The 17258-nt window shown below is 42.2% G+C and overlaps 1 protein-coding gene across 8 annotated transcripts in view; it reads right to left on the reverse strand.

Annotated features, from left to right (window-relative positions):
* LOC139413464 (transcription factor EB-like) overlaps positions 1 to 17258 on the reverse strand; it is a 122724-nt gene that overhangs the window by 57235 nt on the left and 48231 nt on the right. For 3 of the 8 annotated variants that reach the window (XM_071160904.1, XM_071160906.1, XM_071160909.1), the window contains exon 3: positions 596 to 657. The exons of the other annotated variants lie outside the window; for them this stretch is intronic. The gene's annotated coding sequence lies outside the window, so the exon portion shown is untranslated. The remainder of the gene's footprint in view (positions 1 to 595; positions 658 to 17258) is intronic. 8 annotated transcript variants of the gene reach the window in all.

Consider the following 17258-nt stretch of genomic DNA (forward strand, 5'->3'; position numbering starts at 1 on the left):
TGGATTTCCACTCATTCAATTTGCAAAGAAAGGAATCTCTAAAAATCTAACCCTAAACGTTGTTTCAACCAGTCAAATCACGTTCGTATTTATTCCTCAGAGATCATAGAACGGAACCAGACTTCACTATACCCTTAGGGGTGTAGTATATCCTATAGGACACCAAATTTGGTCAGAGAGCGACGCCTTCACTCCACGCCGAAGACGCGGGTGGTCTTCACTTGATCGACTAACTCTGACGAATAAGCACCAATCGGGATCAAACAAAGCTAGCTAGATAACCAATGAGCTGGGCTTTACGGGAGTATCGGGAAACCCCGTATCTGTCGCAAAATGTAGCTGCCCACCTTGTGCGACAGCAAGCCTTTTCCTTTTGGACAAAAATGATAAGAATATGGCAAATTACGAAAACTGTGTTTTGCAAATGTTGAACTTATGTGGCTACTAATACTTGACAAGCTAAATCAAAATCCAAGTATACAGACTTGACCATATTCTTGCAGAAAAATGTAATGTGAATGTAAATGTCTCCTTCACAATTTGCCCAAATGTACCTAGGTGACATCACACTAAATGTCATGTAGCTCGCTCATACCTCAAGTTATCCGTCTGAAACTTTGCACATACACTGCCAGAGTGTCTGTCTAGATGTGGGACCTGTGGTAGAAAAAAGAAAATGGTTGTTTTTTCATTGTATTTTCTATTACCATAACTATTGTGTTATATTCTCCTACATTCAATTCACATTTCCACAAACTTCAAAGTGTTTCCTTTCAAATGCTACCAAGAATATGCATATCCTTGCTTCAGGGCCTGAGCTACAGGCAGTTAGATTTGGGCACACTCCATCACTCAGACATAATTTACAAACAAATAATTTGTTTAGTGAGTCGGCCAGATCAGATGCAGTAGGGATGACCAGGGATGTTTTCTTGATAAGTGTGTGAATTGGACAATTTTCCTGTCAAAATGTAACGAGTACTTTTGGGTGTCAGGGAAAATGTATGCAGTAAAAAGTGATTTTCTTTCGGAATGTAGTGAAGTAAAAGTTGCCAAAAATATAAATAGTAAAGTAAAGTACAGATACCCCCCCCAAAATACTTAAGAATTACTTTAAAGTATTTTTTACTTTACACCACTGCATTCACTAAACCCTAAACCTCAACTAAAATATTGTAAATTGCCTGGAGTAACCCTGTATGTCATGGTAACTGTCATGGTCAAAACATACTGATACAACAGTAGCTAAGATGGGGAGAAGTCTGCCCATAATAAAGCACTGCTCTGCCTTTAACAACACTATCAACAAGGCAGGTCCTACAGGCCCTAGTTTTGTTTGCACCTGGACTACTGTTCAGTCGTGTGGTCAGGTGGCACAAAGAGGGACAGGAAAATTACAATTGGCTCAGAACAGGGCAGCACGGCTGTTAGGGAGCTAACAATGATTTGCATGTCAATCTCTCATGGCTCAAAGCGGAGGAGAGTGATTTCATCACTACTTGTTTATGTAAGAAGTGTTGACAAGCTGAATGCACTGGGCTGTCTTTAATTAAAGGGGGCACTCTTTTTATGTTTGGAAAAATAATGTTCCCAAAGTAAACTGCCTATTTCTCAGGACCAGATGTTAGAATATGCATATAATTGACGGATTAGGATAGAAAACACTTTAAAGTTTCCAAAACTGTCAAGATATTGTCTGAGTATAACAGAACTGATATTGCAGTCGAAACCCTGAGGAAAATCCAATCAGGAAGTGCCTCTTATTTTGAAACCTCTCTGTTCCTATGCATGCCTATCCTCCATTTAAAGGAATGTCAACCAGATTCCTTTTTCTGTGGCTTTCCTAAGGTGTCAACAGTCCTTAGACATAGTTTCAGGCTTTTATTTCGAAAAATTAGCATGAAAGATCACATTGCGTAGGTGGATAGGTGGGGGCTCTCAGAGTGAGTTTTTGCGCTACAGAGTAAAGCCGCCATTGTAGGTTTTTCAATAACAGCGGGAGGAACACACTCGGTTGATATATTATCGAATATATATTTTAAAAAATACCTGAGGAATGATTATAAAAAACGTTTGATATGTTTCTGTGGACATTATGAAGACTATTTGGAATTTCCGTCTGTGTTGTCGTGACCGCTCTTTTCTGTGGATTTCTGAACATAACGCGACAAACAAACGTCGGTATTTTGGGTGTAAAAATAATCTTTATGGAACAAAAGGAACATTTGTTGTGTAACTGGGAGTCTCGTGAGTGAAAACATCTGAAGATCAAAGGGTAAACAGTTAATTTGATTGCTTTTCTGGTTTTCGTGACCAAGCTTCCTGATGCTAAGTGTACATGATGTTATGCTATCAATAAACACATTCATTCTTTCCTTTACACGGATCAGTCGTCCTGGTCCCTTTGCAGAAAAACAGCCCCAAAGCATGATTTTTCCAGCCCCATGCTTCACAGTAGGTACGGTGTTCTTTGGATGCAACTCAGCCTTCTTTGTCCTCCAAACACGACGAGTTGAGTTTTTACCAAAAAGTTATATTTTGGATTAATCTGACCATATGACATTCTCCCAATCTTCTTCTGGATAATCCAAATGCTCTCTAGCAAACTTCAGACGGGCCTGGACATGTACTGGCTTAAGCAGGGGGACACGTCTGGCACTGCAGGATTTGAGTCCCTGGCGGCGTAGTGTGTTACCGATGGTAGGTTTTGTTACTTTGGTCCCAGCTCTCTGCAGGTCATTCACTAGGTCCCCCCGTGTGGTTCTGGGATTTTTTCTCACCGTTCTTGTGATCATTTTGACCCCACGGAGTGAGATCTTGCGTGGAGCCCCAGATCGAGGGAGATTATCAGTGGTCTGGTATGTCTTCCATTTCCTAATAATTGCTCCCACAGTTGATTTCTTCAAACCAAGCTGCTTACCTATTGCAGATTCATTCTTCCCAGCCTGGTGCAGGTCTACAATTTTGTTTCTGGTGTCCTTTGACAGCTCTTTGGTCTTGGCCATAGTGGAGTTTGGAGTGTGACTGTTTGAGGTTGTGGACAGGTGTCTTTTATACTGATAACAGGTTCAAAAACAGGTGCCATTAATACAGGTAACGAGTGGAGGACAGAGGAAATTAAAGAAGAAGTTACAGGTCTGTGAGAGCCAGAAATCTTGCTTGTTTGTAGGTGACCAAATACTTATTTTCCACCATAATTTGCAAATAAATTCATAAAAAATCCTACAATGTGATTTTCTGGATTTTCCTCCCTCATTTTGTCTGTCATAGTTGAAGTGTACCTATGATGAAAATTACAGGCCTCTCTCATCTTTTTAAGTGGGAGAACTTGCACAATTGGTGGCTGACTAAATACTTTTTTGCCCCACTGTATTTAGCTGTGTAATGTTGTATGATGTACTATTTTATCTTTTGGCAGCAGCTAAATGGGGATCCCTAATAAATACAGTCTCATTTCCACATCTCACTTAGTGACACACTGTTACCGGCAGCAGGTTCTCCCACTAAGCCCTCCAATTGCCTGGCATACACTTGGTTTCGCAGGCATCTGTGACGCGGTGGGAGCACAAAGCGGCCATTGTGTGCCAGACACTGATGTCACAGCGGCTCAGCTTCAAAGCTCTCTTTATATTGGATAATAACAACAGAACCCTGTGAGTTCGTATTTAGAATTTGTCGTCGCACATTGAGATTCATGGTAGCAAGTACGATTCACAAATGTGCAATTACATTTTGCAAAATTATATGTGTGAAATGTAACAACGGTGGCAAACTTGACATTTTAATACATTCAATAAGATTTGAAAGCATAATTTTCCGATTTATTACTTGTCCATTTACGACTATGAATATTCTGCTGTGAATCAAAACTACACTTTTTTTTTTTTAGCTGTGCACGCTCTGAGTTCCGTCACATTACCAAGATATTTGTAAGTTTGTAGAAAGATATTTACTAGTAAAAAAAATGGTTTGAGCAGCTTGGGGTGTAGGACCTTTTACTTCTGACCAATCAGCCAAAACCACAGTATAAAATTGCTGCAAACATTGGCTGAAATGTTCCAATCAATCAAATCTCAGGAAGTACCTTGGAGGAAAAGTATTAACGCTACTCGGCCCGAAGTACTAGAATTAAACAATCTATTTTATGTGTACATCGATTTTTTGACAGTAGTTTGTTTAACTTGTGAAATACAAAATGTTATAATTCAGAACTAAATTAACAGCAGCTAATGCTAGCTAGCTGGCTTCTGACATTCAACCCATGATACAAGTTTATCAACTTACTAGCTTCATCAGGCGGCTATAGATGCGAGGGGAAAACAAATCATAATATTTTCTAGTTAACCATCTGTTTGATAAAGTTGATATACATGCATTTAGCAAGCTCGCTAAATTGACACTTGTTCTTGGAGTTTATTGACAAGGTTAGATATAACTAGATCCACACGTTATTCTCTATCATGCAGAATTGTAAGCTTTTAACTTGAGAAGCTCATTCAATAGTACAGACGTGGGTGATTTCTGTCCCAGGGTACTGAACTGTGTGCAAGTTTTTGATCAATTTAGACCACAGTTAGTTGAATGAGGTGTTAGGGAAGTGCTGGTACAAAATCCTGTACACTCCTGTGTATATAAAAATGTTTAAAAAAAAGAACTTGTGGCTGTCATGACTTCAATTGACTAAATACAGGTACCATTATTTGTATTAAATCTATGCAGGTTTGTCATCAGATTTACAGGAGCCTGGTGGAGATGGTGCCTTCAGAAAGTATTCAGATCCCTTTACTTATTCCACAACTTATGTTTCAGCCCCAATTGAAAATGGATTAAATCAATTTCTCTTTCACCCAACTAAACACAATACCCCATAATGACAAAGTATACCCATAACATGATGCAGCCACCACCATGCTTGAAAATATGAATAGGTGTGTTGTGTTTGCCCAAAACAGAACACTTTGTACTCAGGACAAAGTTAAATGTCTTTGCCACGTTTTTTTGAAGTTTTACTTTAGTGCCTTATTGCAAACAGGATGCATGTTTTGGAATATTTTTATTCTGTACAGACTTCCTTCTTTTCACTCTGTCATTTAGGTTAGTATTGTGGAATAACTAATGTTTTGATCCATCCTCAGTTTTCTCCTATCACAGCCATTAAAAAACTAACGGTTTTAAAGTCACCTTTGGCCTCATGGTGAAATCCCTGAGCAGATCCTGAGTTAGGAAGGATGCCTGTATCTTTGTAGTGACTGGGTGTATTGATACACAATGCAAAGTGTATTTGATAACTGCACCATGCTCTTAGGGATACTCAATGTCTCCTTTTTTTAACCCATCTACCAATAGGTGCCCTTATTCGCAAGGCATTGGAAAACCTCCCTGGGCTTTGTGGTCGAGTCCGTTTGAAATTCACTGCTCGACTAAAAATGACCTTACAGATAATTGTGTGTGAGGGGTACAGAGATTAACATGATTTTTTGAATAAGTACCTAAACACCATCATGCAATTTATGTGAATTGTTAAGAACATTTCAAATCCTGAACTTATTTAGGCTTGCCATAACAAAAGGGTTGAATACTTATTGACTAAAGGCATTTCAGCTTTTCATTTGTAAATATTTCTAAAAACGTAATTCCGCTTTTATATTAATGGGTAGTGTGTAGGCTAGTGACACAAAAACAACACTTTACCCGTTTTATATTCAGGCTGTAGCACAGCAAAATGTGGAAAATGTCAAGGAGTGCGACTACTTTCTGAAGGGACTGTAGATACAACCATACTCCAAGGCATGAGTCCTGCAGGACATTTCCCTGCATCCAGGTTAAAGTCACTAAGTCATGCATATTTTAAAAATAGATTTATAATACTCCACTCTCATGAGCAGTGGAAAAGCCCTACGCATCATGAACATGTTTTCTCCTGGAGTCACTCCCTGTCAGAGACTCAGAGGGTTTGGCAGGAGGCCTTTGGCCAATGGGAGGTCGAGGGGCTGGGGGTTTAGGGAAAATAAGAGCGAAGCTAGACATGAAGAACCACAGAGTAAGGCTGCCTTTAAACCAAAATGCATGAAACGAATGTCCAACACAGTTGTTTGGCCAAGAAAAAAAACACTGTTCTATGTTTTTTTAATTGGTTGAAGGATGCTCTTTGGCAACTTTTCTGACAGACAACACAACGCCTCCCCCTGAAAACACTCCTCCTTTCGAAAGCCATTGGGGCACTATGTCTTTTACACATCCATTTGTCTGATTGGAAGGTACCCTTAATCTGTAGTCCTCAACAATATAGAACGCAGCATACAGGGATGATTTCTGTATTTTCAAAATTGCATATCTTTAAAACTTGAGTGCTGACAAGCAAAACATTGCGACTATGGCAACAATGTTGAATGAAACAAATACCAAAAGGATAGATTGTGTGTGGAATTGTCCTTTAACTCTTGCTCTCTGACAACTGGATTCAGTACCTCGATCCATATTTCGACAGGAGCTACAGAGAGAATATTCCAAGTAGCTCCAGAGCCGTCTGACCTGCGACCTCTTCAGAGCAGAGAAGTTAGCGCCGCTGGTGGAAGAAAACTTTCTGTACTGTAGAAACCTCCTTCGCTATGACTGTCTGTGTGATGACATATAGCATACATTATTATCCAGGGCCACTGGTTGAATTGGATTTACTGTGCTCACTCAAACTCATGCCATCTCGTCCCTCAAAGTCTCCCAGACAAACTAACATGTGTCCCCAGCTGGGTCATGGCACCCTAGATCAGGGTTTCCAAAAACTCAGTCCTGTTACAAAACACTACCTTATTCATAATAGAAATGTGAGGAAAATGCTAACTACTTTTGTAACTTAAACCTCAAAAACAACATGCAGACCTTCTCCATCAAGACAACACCTACCTATGACTCCAAAATTTTAACAAAAATCAATGCAAGTCTCATGTCCAGGGTGAATACATTTTTATTCATGTACAACTGAACAAAAATATAAAACATGTAAAGTGTTGGTCCCATGTTTCATGAGCTGAAATAAAATATCCAAGAAATGTTCCATGCGCACAAAAAATGTCTCTCAGATTGTGCACAAATTTGTTTACATCCCTGTTAGTGAGCATTTCTCCTTTGCCAAGATAATCCATCCAGAAGACAGGTGTGGCATATCAAGAAGCTGCTTAAACAGCATGATTATTACACAGGTGCACCTTGTGCTTGGTACGATAAAAGGCCAATCTAAAAAGTGCAGTTGTGCCACACAACGCCACAGATGTCTCAAGTTGAGGGAGCGTGCAATTGGCACGCTGACTGGAGGAAAGTCTATCAGAGTTGTTGCCAGAGAATTTTAATGTCAATTTCTCTACCATAAGCTGCCTCCAACATCATTTTAGAGAATTTGGCAGTATGTTCAACCGGCCTCAACCATAGACCACATGTAACCACACCAACCCAGGACCTCCACATCTGGCTTCTTCACCTGTGGGACCAGCCACCCGGACAGCTGATGAAAATGTGAGTTTGCACAACCTGTTAAATGACTCAGGGAAGCTCATATGCTCACTCATCATCCTCACCAGGGTCTTGACCGGACTTCAGTTCAGCAGTGGGCTCACTTTTGATGTCCGCTGGCACGCTGGAGAAGTGTGAACTTCACAGACGAATCCTGTTTTCAACTGGACCGGGCAGATGACAGTGTGTGGCAGCGTGTAGGTGAGCCGTTTGCTGACGTCAACATTGTTAACAAAGTGCCCCATGGTGGCAGTGGCGTTATGGTATGGGCATGCATGAGCTACGGACAACGAACACAACTGTATTTTATTGATGACAATTTGAATGCACCGAGAAAGCATGAAATGATCCTGAGGCCCATTGTCGTGCCATTCTTACGCCACCATCACGTTTCAGCATGATAATGCACGGCCTCATGTCGAAAGGATCTGTACACAATTCCTGGAAGCTGAAAATGTCCCAGTTCTTCCATGTCACAGCATGATAGCGAGATTACAATAAATACATGATTAGCAATTACAGCACGTAGCTGAAGAATCCAACCATTTTGTTAGTGTCATTGATATAAATGGGCAATTCTCATACAATATCCAGTTCAGAAGAATTGCCTGTAATACCTCTAGGGTCCTTGTGGTTGTCTGGCAGCATTCTGCTTTTTAGTGATCTTACTCCCTCTCCACCCAAAATGCTGTATCAAAAACATGAATAACAATAAGCCTGGTCATTCAGTAATTTGGCCAACTAGGTTAATTAAACACTCATGTAAATGTGCACAAGCCTATTCAGGCAACTTTTCCAAAACAACACAGCTATGTGCAGAATGGGCCTTTTTCTTGACAACCTTTTCAGTCACCAATTAATCAATAAACAGGCAGCGGAATGAAGTAGTTTGACAAAAAGTGTTCAAAAGTCAGCAACAAGTCTTTAAAACAGCAAATAGTTATTTTCTAGAAAGCCAACATTATTAGCTACAGTGATGGTGGAAGTCGTCCCCCCCAAAGCACTTTCAATTTAGCATTTATAGTTGAAGTCAGAAGTTTACATACACCTTAGCCAGATACATTTCAACAAAGTTTTTCACAATTCCTGACATTTAATCCTAGTAAAAATTCCCCGTCTTAGGTCAGTTAGGATCACCACTTTATTTTAAGAATGTGAAATGTCAGAATAATAGTAGAGATAATGATTTATTTCAGATTTTATTTCTTACATCACATTCCCAGTGGGTCAGAAGTTTACATACACTCAATTAGCATTTGGTAGCATTGCCTTCAAAATGTTTAACTTGGGTCAAACATTTACGGTAGCCTTCCACAAGCTTCCCACAATAAGTTGGGTGAATTTCAGCCCATTCCTCCTGACAGAGCTGGTGTAACGGAGTCAGGTTTGTAGGCCTCCCTGCTCGCACATGCTTTTTCAGTTCTGGCCACACATTTTCTACAGGATTGAGGTCATGGCTTTGTGATGGCCACTCCAACACCTTGACTTTGTTGTCCTTAAGCCATTTTGCCACAACTTTCGAAGTATGCTTGGGGTCATTGGCCATTTGGAAGACCCATTTGTGACCAAGCTTTAACTTCCTGACTGATGTCTTGAGATGTTGCTTCAATATATCTACATACATTTTCCTACCTCATGATGATATCTATTTTGTGAAGTGCACCAGTCCCTCCTGCAGCAAAGCACCCCCACAACATGATGCTGCCACCCCCGTGCTTCACGGTTGGGATGGTGTTCTTCAGCTTGCAAGCCTCCCCATTTTTCCTCCAAACATAACGATGGTCATTATGGCCAAACAGTTCTATTTTTGTTTCATCAGACCAGAGGACATTTATCCAAAAAGTATGATCTTTGTCCCCATGTGCAGTTGCAAACCGTAGTCTGGCTTTATGGCGATTTTGGAGCAGTGGCTTCTTCCTTGCTGATCGGCCTTTCAGATTACGTCGATATAGGAATTTTTACTGTGAATATAGATACTTTCTTACCTGTTACCTCCAGCATCTTCACAAGTTCCTTTGCTCTTGATCTGGGATTGATTTGCACTTTTCTCACCAAAGTTAAAAACAAAAAACGATGTTCACAAAAGATGATTACCTTCAAATAGAATGTTTTATTCTAGTACTTCAGGCCGAGTAACATTAATAACGTTACTTTGTAGAAATTACTTGTCCTCTTCAAGGTACTTCCTGAGATTTGATTGATGGAATAATCCAGCCAACGTTTGCAGCAAAAGGCAGCTGTGGTTTGTTTTGGCTGATTGGTCAGGAGAAAAAGAGGTCCTGCCCCCAAAGACGCTCAAACCATATTTTTTTTTAACTTGCACATTTTTCTTTCTACAAATGTACAAAACTTTCTACAAACTTACAAATCTCTTGGTAATGTGACAAGTGACAGAATTCAGAGCACGCCTGGCAGTTTGGTGGATGGGACTACCAGCTCTCTGTAACCTAGAGGGCAACCAGTGGGTCCATCTCCTCTATACCAGGTTTCTTGCAGGATGACAATGTCTGCATTACCGATTTCTTTGATGAAGTCCGGGTTCCTGCTCTTTAGGCCAAAGGCAGATGACCTCAGGCCTGGGATATTCCAGGATGATATAGTGAATGCTTTGTGTTCCATAAAGTGTCCAATGTTGTTGGTCGTGTGGTTTGGCCTTGGGCCAGTAAGTGTGAGCAGAGCCTGCTGAGCATATGTTACATGCCATTGGCTTAAGCTAGTGGACGAGTGGGGGTTGGGCCTGTTTTCCTGCTCACTGCCTGGGCGTATGTGTTACTTCCATGTTGAGGCCCTCTTTGCGGGGGTGGGGTGCATGGGGTGGGCAGGAAGGGCATAAGTCTGATCTGAGGGGGCCTAAATGGGGTGTGGGCATGGTTGACGTGGGAGGGTGTTGATTGGTTGGGGTGAGGGTGTGGCCTGTGGTGCTGTGGTCTGGATGTACAGTGCCTTGCGAAAGTATTCGGCCCCCTTGAACTTTGCGACCTTTTGCCACATTTCAGGCTTCAAACATAAAGATATAAAACTGTATTTTTTTGTGAAGAATCAACAACAAGTGGGACACAATCATGAAGTGGAACAACATTTATTGGATATTTCAAACTTTTTTAACAAATCAAAAACTGAATAATTGGGCGTGCAAAATTATTCAGCCCCTTTACTTTCAGTGCAGCAAACTCTCTCCAGAAGTTCAGTGAGGATCTCTGAATGATCCAATGTTGACCTAAATGACTAATGATGATAAATACAATCCACCTGTGTGTAATCAAGTCTCCGTATAAATGCACCTGCACTGTGATAGTCTCAGAGGTCCGTCAAAAGCGCAGAGAGCATCATGAAGAACAAGGAACACACCAGGCAGGTCCGAGATATTGTTGTGAAGAAGTTTAAAGCCAGATTTGGATACAAAAATATTTCCCAAGCTTTAAACATCCCAAGGAGCACTGTGCAAGCGATAATATTAAAATGGAAGGAGTATCAGACCACTGCAAATCTACCAAGACCTGGCCGTCCCTCTAAACTTTCAGCTCATACAAGGAGAAGACTGATCAGAGATGCAGCCAAGAGGCCCATGATCACTCTGGATGAACTGCAGAGATCTACAGCTGAGGTGGGAGACTCTGTCCATAGGACAACAATCAGTCGTATATTGCACAAATCTGGCCTTTATGGAAGAGTGGCAAGAAGAAAGCCATTTCTTAAAGATATCCATAAAAAGTGACATTTAAAGTTTGCCACAAGCCACCTGGGAGACACACCAAACATGTGGAAGAAGGTGCTCTGGTCAGATGAAACCAAAATTGAACTTTTTGGCAACAATGCAAAACGTTATGTTTGGCGTAAAAGCAACACAGCTGAACACACCATCCCCACTGTCAAACATGGTGGTGGCAGCATCATGGTTTGGGCCTGCTTTTCTTCAGCAGGGACAGGGAAGATGGTTAAAATTGATGGGAAGATGGATGGAGCCAAATACAGGACCATTCTGGAAGAAAACCTGATGGAGTCTGCAAAAGACCTGAGACTGGGACAGAGATTTGTCTTCCAACAAGACAATGATCCAAAACATAAAGCAAAATCTACAATGGAATGGTTCAAAAACAAACATATCCAGGTGTTAGAATGGCCAAGTCAAAGTCCAGACCTGAATCCAATCGAGAATCTGTGGAAAGAACTGAAAACTGCTGTTCAAATGCTCTCCATCCAAGCTCACTGAGCTCGAGCTGTTTTGCAAGGAGGAATGGGAAAAAATGTCAGTCTCTCGATGTGCAAAACTGATAGAGACATACCCCAAGCGACTTACAGCTGTAATCGCAGCAAATGGTGGCGCTACAAAGTATTAACTTAAGGGGGCTGAATAATTTTGCACGCCCAATTTTTCAGTTTTTGATTTGTTAAAAAAGTTTGAAATATCCAATAAATGTCGTTCCACTTCATGATTGTGTCCCACTTGTTGTTGATTCTTCACAAAAAAATACAGTTTTATATCTTTATGTTTGAAGCCTGAAATGTGGCAAAAGGTCGCAAAGTTCAAGGGGGCCGAATACTTTCGCAAGGCACTGTAAGTCCTCTTGGCGTGGGTCCTCTATGTGTAGGTCCAGGGGGGGATTCCCGCAATTCTGGGAGAGTGTCTCGCTGGTCTGGGCGGGGTGTCTATTGACCTGTTAGCCCCAACACTTCCCACAGGTTTATGTTTGAGAGCGATGTCCTTTAGAGCCCGGGCAAAGGTGGGCACTGCTGCCTTGTAGAGGTGGACCTGGTCATAGAGGCTGTTCAAGGGCCAGGAAAACATTTGGTTTTGAGGCACAGTCACGGGAAATACTTGCATTTACCCGCTGTATTGTGGCAGGGAGGAAGTCTATTCGTGGTAGCAGGGTGGAGATAACCACTTGTGATTTGGGGAAAGTAGAAGAAGATTTTTCAATCACTCCCTTCAGTGCTGTGGCCACCCTTTCCTGCTGTGCTTTCAGGTGGTTTGTACCGGTGTGTATTATTATGTGGCTGGGTGACCCTACTTGGTCCTCAAACAGAAGGTCTGGGCGTGTTGGGACACCAGAGTTTAGACACACTGTGTTTGGGGGGAAAGTTTTTTGTTGTTGTATATATTTCCCATTTGAGTCCATAAGGAGAACAATCTGTGTCTTGTGTATGTCCTCAGTGGGTGTGGGGGGGTTGTCAGAAGGGCTATCGGGGTGGCTGACGGAGGGGGGGTGCTCAGAGGGGGTGAGAGCTGCTGGGCTTGGGGTTCTTCATTTGTCTGTTCTGCTGTGATGTTGACGCTATGGTCAGGGTCTGGTGTGGACTGTTCTGCTGGCTTCTCTGCGGGGGTGGCCACCTCTCTAGTGGGTTGTTCTGTCACACGCCATCCCCCTCAACCTCTCCTCCAGCAATCTGATCCTCTCCTCTAGTGCTCTGTTCTTCTCCTGCTCCTGTTGAAGTATTCTCATCACTGTCCAGAGTGCAGATATGTCTCTCTCTACCTCCAGCTCTCCGGGTCTGGTTAAGAGAGTGTTGTTGTGCTAGACTGTTGTCTGTGGTGACTGGAGTGTAATCACCTGCTGTTCCAGCTCCACCTGCCTTACCTCTGTGTGTTTCTCTGGGTGTCTCTCTGTATCTCTTTCTTTGTGTGTCTCTCTCTCTCAATTCAATACAAGGGGCTTTATTGGCATGGGAAACATATGTTAACATTGCCAATGCAAGTGAGGTAGATATACAAAAGTGAAATAACAATAAAAATGTACAGTAAACATTACACATACAGAAGTTTCAAAACAATAAAGACATTACAAATGTCATATTATATATATATATATACAGTGGGGCAAAAAAGTATTTAGTCAGCCACCAATTGTGCAAGTTCTCCCACTTAAAAAGATGAGGCCTGTAATTTTCATCATAGGTACACTTCAACTATGACAGACAAAATGAGGAAAAAAAATCCAGAAAATCACATTGTAGGATTTTTTATGAATTTATTTGCAAATTATGGTGGAAAATAAGTATTTGGTCACCTACAAACAAGCAAGATTTCTGGCTCTCACAGACCTGTAACTTCTTTAAGAGGCTCCTCTGTCCTCCACTCGTTACCTATATTAAATGGCACCTGTTTGAACTTGTTATCAGTATAAAAGACACCTGTCCACAACCTCAAACAGTCACACTCCAAACTCCACTATGGCCAAGACCAAAGAGCTGTCAAAGGACACCAGAAACAAAATTGTAGACCTGCACCAGGCTGGGAAGACTGAATCTGCAATAGGTAAGCAGCTTGGTTTGAAGAAATCAACTGTGGGAGAAATTATTAGGAAATAGAAGACATACCAGACCACTGATAATCTCCCTCGATCTGGGGCTCCACGCAAGATCTCACTCCGTGGGGTCAAAATGATCACAAGAACGGTGAGCAAAAATCCCAGAACCACACGGTGGGGACCTAGTGAATGACCTGCAGAGAGCTGGGACCAAAGTAACAAAACCTACCATCAGTAACACACTACGCTGCCAGGGACTCAAATTCTGCAGTGCCAGACGTGTCCCCCTGCTTAAGCCAGTACATGTCCAGGCCCGTCTGAAGTTTGCTAGAGAGCATTTGGATGATCCAGAAGAAGATTGGGAGAATGTCATATGGTCAGATTAATCCAAAATATAACTTTTTGGTAAAAACTCAACTCGTCGTGTTTGGAGGACAAAGAAAGCTGAGTTGCATCCAAAGAACACCATACCTACTGTGAAGTATGGGGGTGGAAAAATCATGCTTTGGGGCTGTTTTTCTGCAAAGGGACCAAGACGACTGATCCGTGTAAAGGAAAGAATGAATGGGGCCATGTATCGTGACATTTTGAGTGAAAACCTCCTTCCATCAGCAAGGGCATTGAAGATGAAACGTGGCTGGGTCTTTCAGCATGATAATGATCCCAAACACACCGCCCAGGCAACGAAGGAGTGGTCTAGCCCGTCTCCAGATCTTTGGAGGGAGTTGAAAGTCAGTGTTGCCCAGCAACAGCCCCAAAACATCACTGCTCTAGAGGAGATCTGCATGTAGGAATGGGCCAAAATACCAGCAACAGTGTGTGAAAACCTTGTGAAGACTTACAGAAAACGGTTGACCTCTGTCATTGCCAACAATGGGTATATAACAAAGTATTGAGATAAACTTTTGTTATTGACCAAATACTTATTTTCCACCATAATTTGCAAATAAATTCATTAAAAATCCTACAATGTGATTTTCTTTTCTCATTTTGTCTGTCAGAGTTAGTGTACCTATGATGAAAATTTACAGGCCTCTCATCTTTTTAAGTGGGAGATCTTGCACAATTGGTGGCTGACTAAATACTTTTTTGCCCCAATGTATGCATGTATGCATGTATGTATGCATGCATGTATGCATGTATATATAATATGACATTTCTATTGTCTTTATTGTTTTGAAACTTCTGTATGTGTAATGTTTACTGTTAATTTGTATTGTTCGTTTCACTTTTGCATATTATCTACCTCACTTGCTTTGGCAATGTTAACACGTTTCCCATGCCAATAAAGCCCATTGAATAGAAGAGAGGCGAGAGCGAGCGCGAGAGACAGGCACACAGAGAGAGAGAGAGACAGAGACTTCTTTAACCAGGGGCGGGGCCTTCGTCAGGGTTGCAATCTGAGCCCTGCACTCTTCAATATTTACATCAACGAATTTGCCACTATTCTAGAAAAATCCTCAGCCCCTGGTGTTAGTTTCCATAATTCAGAAGTTAAATACCTACTCTTTGCAGATGACCTATGCCTGCTGTCACCCACAGCACATGGCCTACAGCAGAGCCTGGACCTGCTAGAGCAGTACTGCCTGACCTGGGCCCTAGCAATAAACCCCAAAAATACTAAAATAATGATTTTCCAGAGAAGATCCAGATCTCAGGGAATTAGACCAAAGTTCTCAATTGGTACAAAATATATAGAGTACTGCCCACACTACAATTACTTAGGTTTAAAAATAAGCTCAACTGGACACCTTAATGAGGCAGTGAATGAACTGAGAGAGAAAGCACGGAGGGCATTCTACACCATTAAAAAATTAATTTAAATTGAAATACCTATTAACAATTTGGCTAAAACTAATTGAATATGTCATTGAACCAATTGCACTTTATGGTAACGAGGTGTGAGGTCCACTTGCAAAACAAGATTTCATAAAATGGGACAAACACCCCATTGAAACCCTGCATGCAGAGTTCTTTAAGAGTTTTCTACATGTCCAGAGGAAAACTACAAACAATGCATGGAGGTCAGAATTAGGCCAATATCCACTAATAATAAAAACTCAAAAAAGAGCAATTAAGTTTTAGAAACATCTAAAATACAGTGACCTCCTCTCATATCATTACCAAGCCCTGCAATGCCAAGAGCTGACCAAAGAAAAGAGTCCCCTCATCCAGCTGGTCCTGGGGCTGAGTTCACAAACCTGTTCTACTAACACACTGAAGCCTCAGGACCAGAACATCCAATCAATCAATCAGAATAAACCAAATTACAACAGTCAAAACAAAAAACTACATTGCTTATTGGGAAACACAAGCACAGAGCAAAATGCAGTGCTATCTGGCCCTAAATCGACAGTACACTATGGCTAAATATTTGACCATGGTTACTGATCAAAACCTTAGAAAAACTTTGAAAAAGTACAGGCTCAGTGAGCACAGCCTTGCCATTAAGAAGGGTAGACACAGGAAAACCTGGCTCCCAGTTGAGGAAAGGCTGTGTGTGCAACCACTGCACAACAGCAGAACCTGGCTCCCTGTAGAGGAATGGCTGTGCAACCACTGCACAACAGCAGCACCTGAGACGAAGCTGCATTTCCTGACAAAATATAAAAAAATATATAAAACAATTAGTGTCATTTCCCCAAATTTGAAACCCTTATTCAAGGTTTCAAAGACCTCTCTGATGAGAGTAGGCTACCCGTCCTGTTGGGGGAGGACGCAGAGAGCTGTGGGTTGGCAGCGCACTACATTGCTGCCTGCCATAAGATGAGGGACAGTGTCTGACAAACCAATCAACCTGCACATGTCCTCTACTGTATGCTTATTGTTGTTGTTCAATTTATGGTTATTTTGACCCTTGGTTATTGTTGTCCCGTTGACACTTGATTCTCATTTTTTATATTGTAAAAATCCAAAATAAGCTTTGGCAATATGTACATTGTTACGTCATGCCAATAAAGCAAATTGAAAGAGACGCACACAGAGCGTGAGCCGCACACAGAGCGCGAGACGCACACATTGCGCGAGACGCACACAGAGCGCAAGACGCACACAGAGCGCAAGACGCACACAGAGCGCAAGACGCACACAGAGCGAGAGCGCGAGACGCACACAGAGCGCGAGACGCACACAGAGCGCGAGCGCGAGACGCACACAGAGCGCGAGACACACAGAGAGCGAGAGCGCGGAGAGACACAGAGCGAGAGCGCGAGAGACACACACAGATCGAGAGCGCGAGAGAGAGAGAGCGAGACACAGAGCGAGACACAGAGCGAGAGCGCGAGAGAGAGAGCGAGAGCGAGACACAGAGCGAGACACAGAGCGAGACACAGAGCGAGTGCGAGAGCGAGACACAGAGCGAGAGCGCGAGAGAGAGAGAGCGAGACACAGAGCGAGAGCGAGACACAGAGCGAGAGCGAGACACAGAGCGAGAGCGAGACACAGAGCGAGAGACAGAGCGAGAGACAGAGCGAGAGCGAGACACAGAGCGAGAGCGAGAGCGAGACACAG

The sequence above is a fragment of the Oncorhynchus clarkii genome, chromosome 7, assembly GCF_045791955.1.
Source record: "Oncorhynchus clarkii lewisi isolate Uvic-CL-2024 chromosome 7, UVic_Ocla_1.0, whole genome shotgun sequence".
In the NCBI taxonomy this organism is placed as follows: domain Eukaryota; kingdom Metazoa; phylum Chordata; class Actinopteri; order Salmoniformes; family Salmonidae; genus Oncorhynchus; species Oncorhynchus clarkii.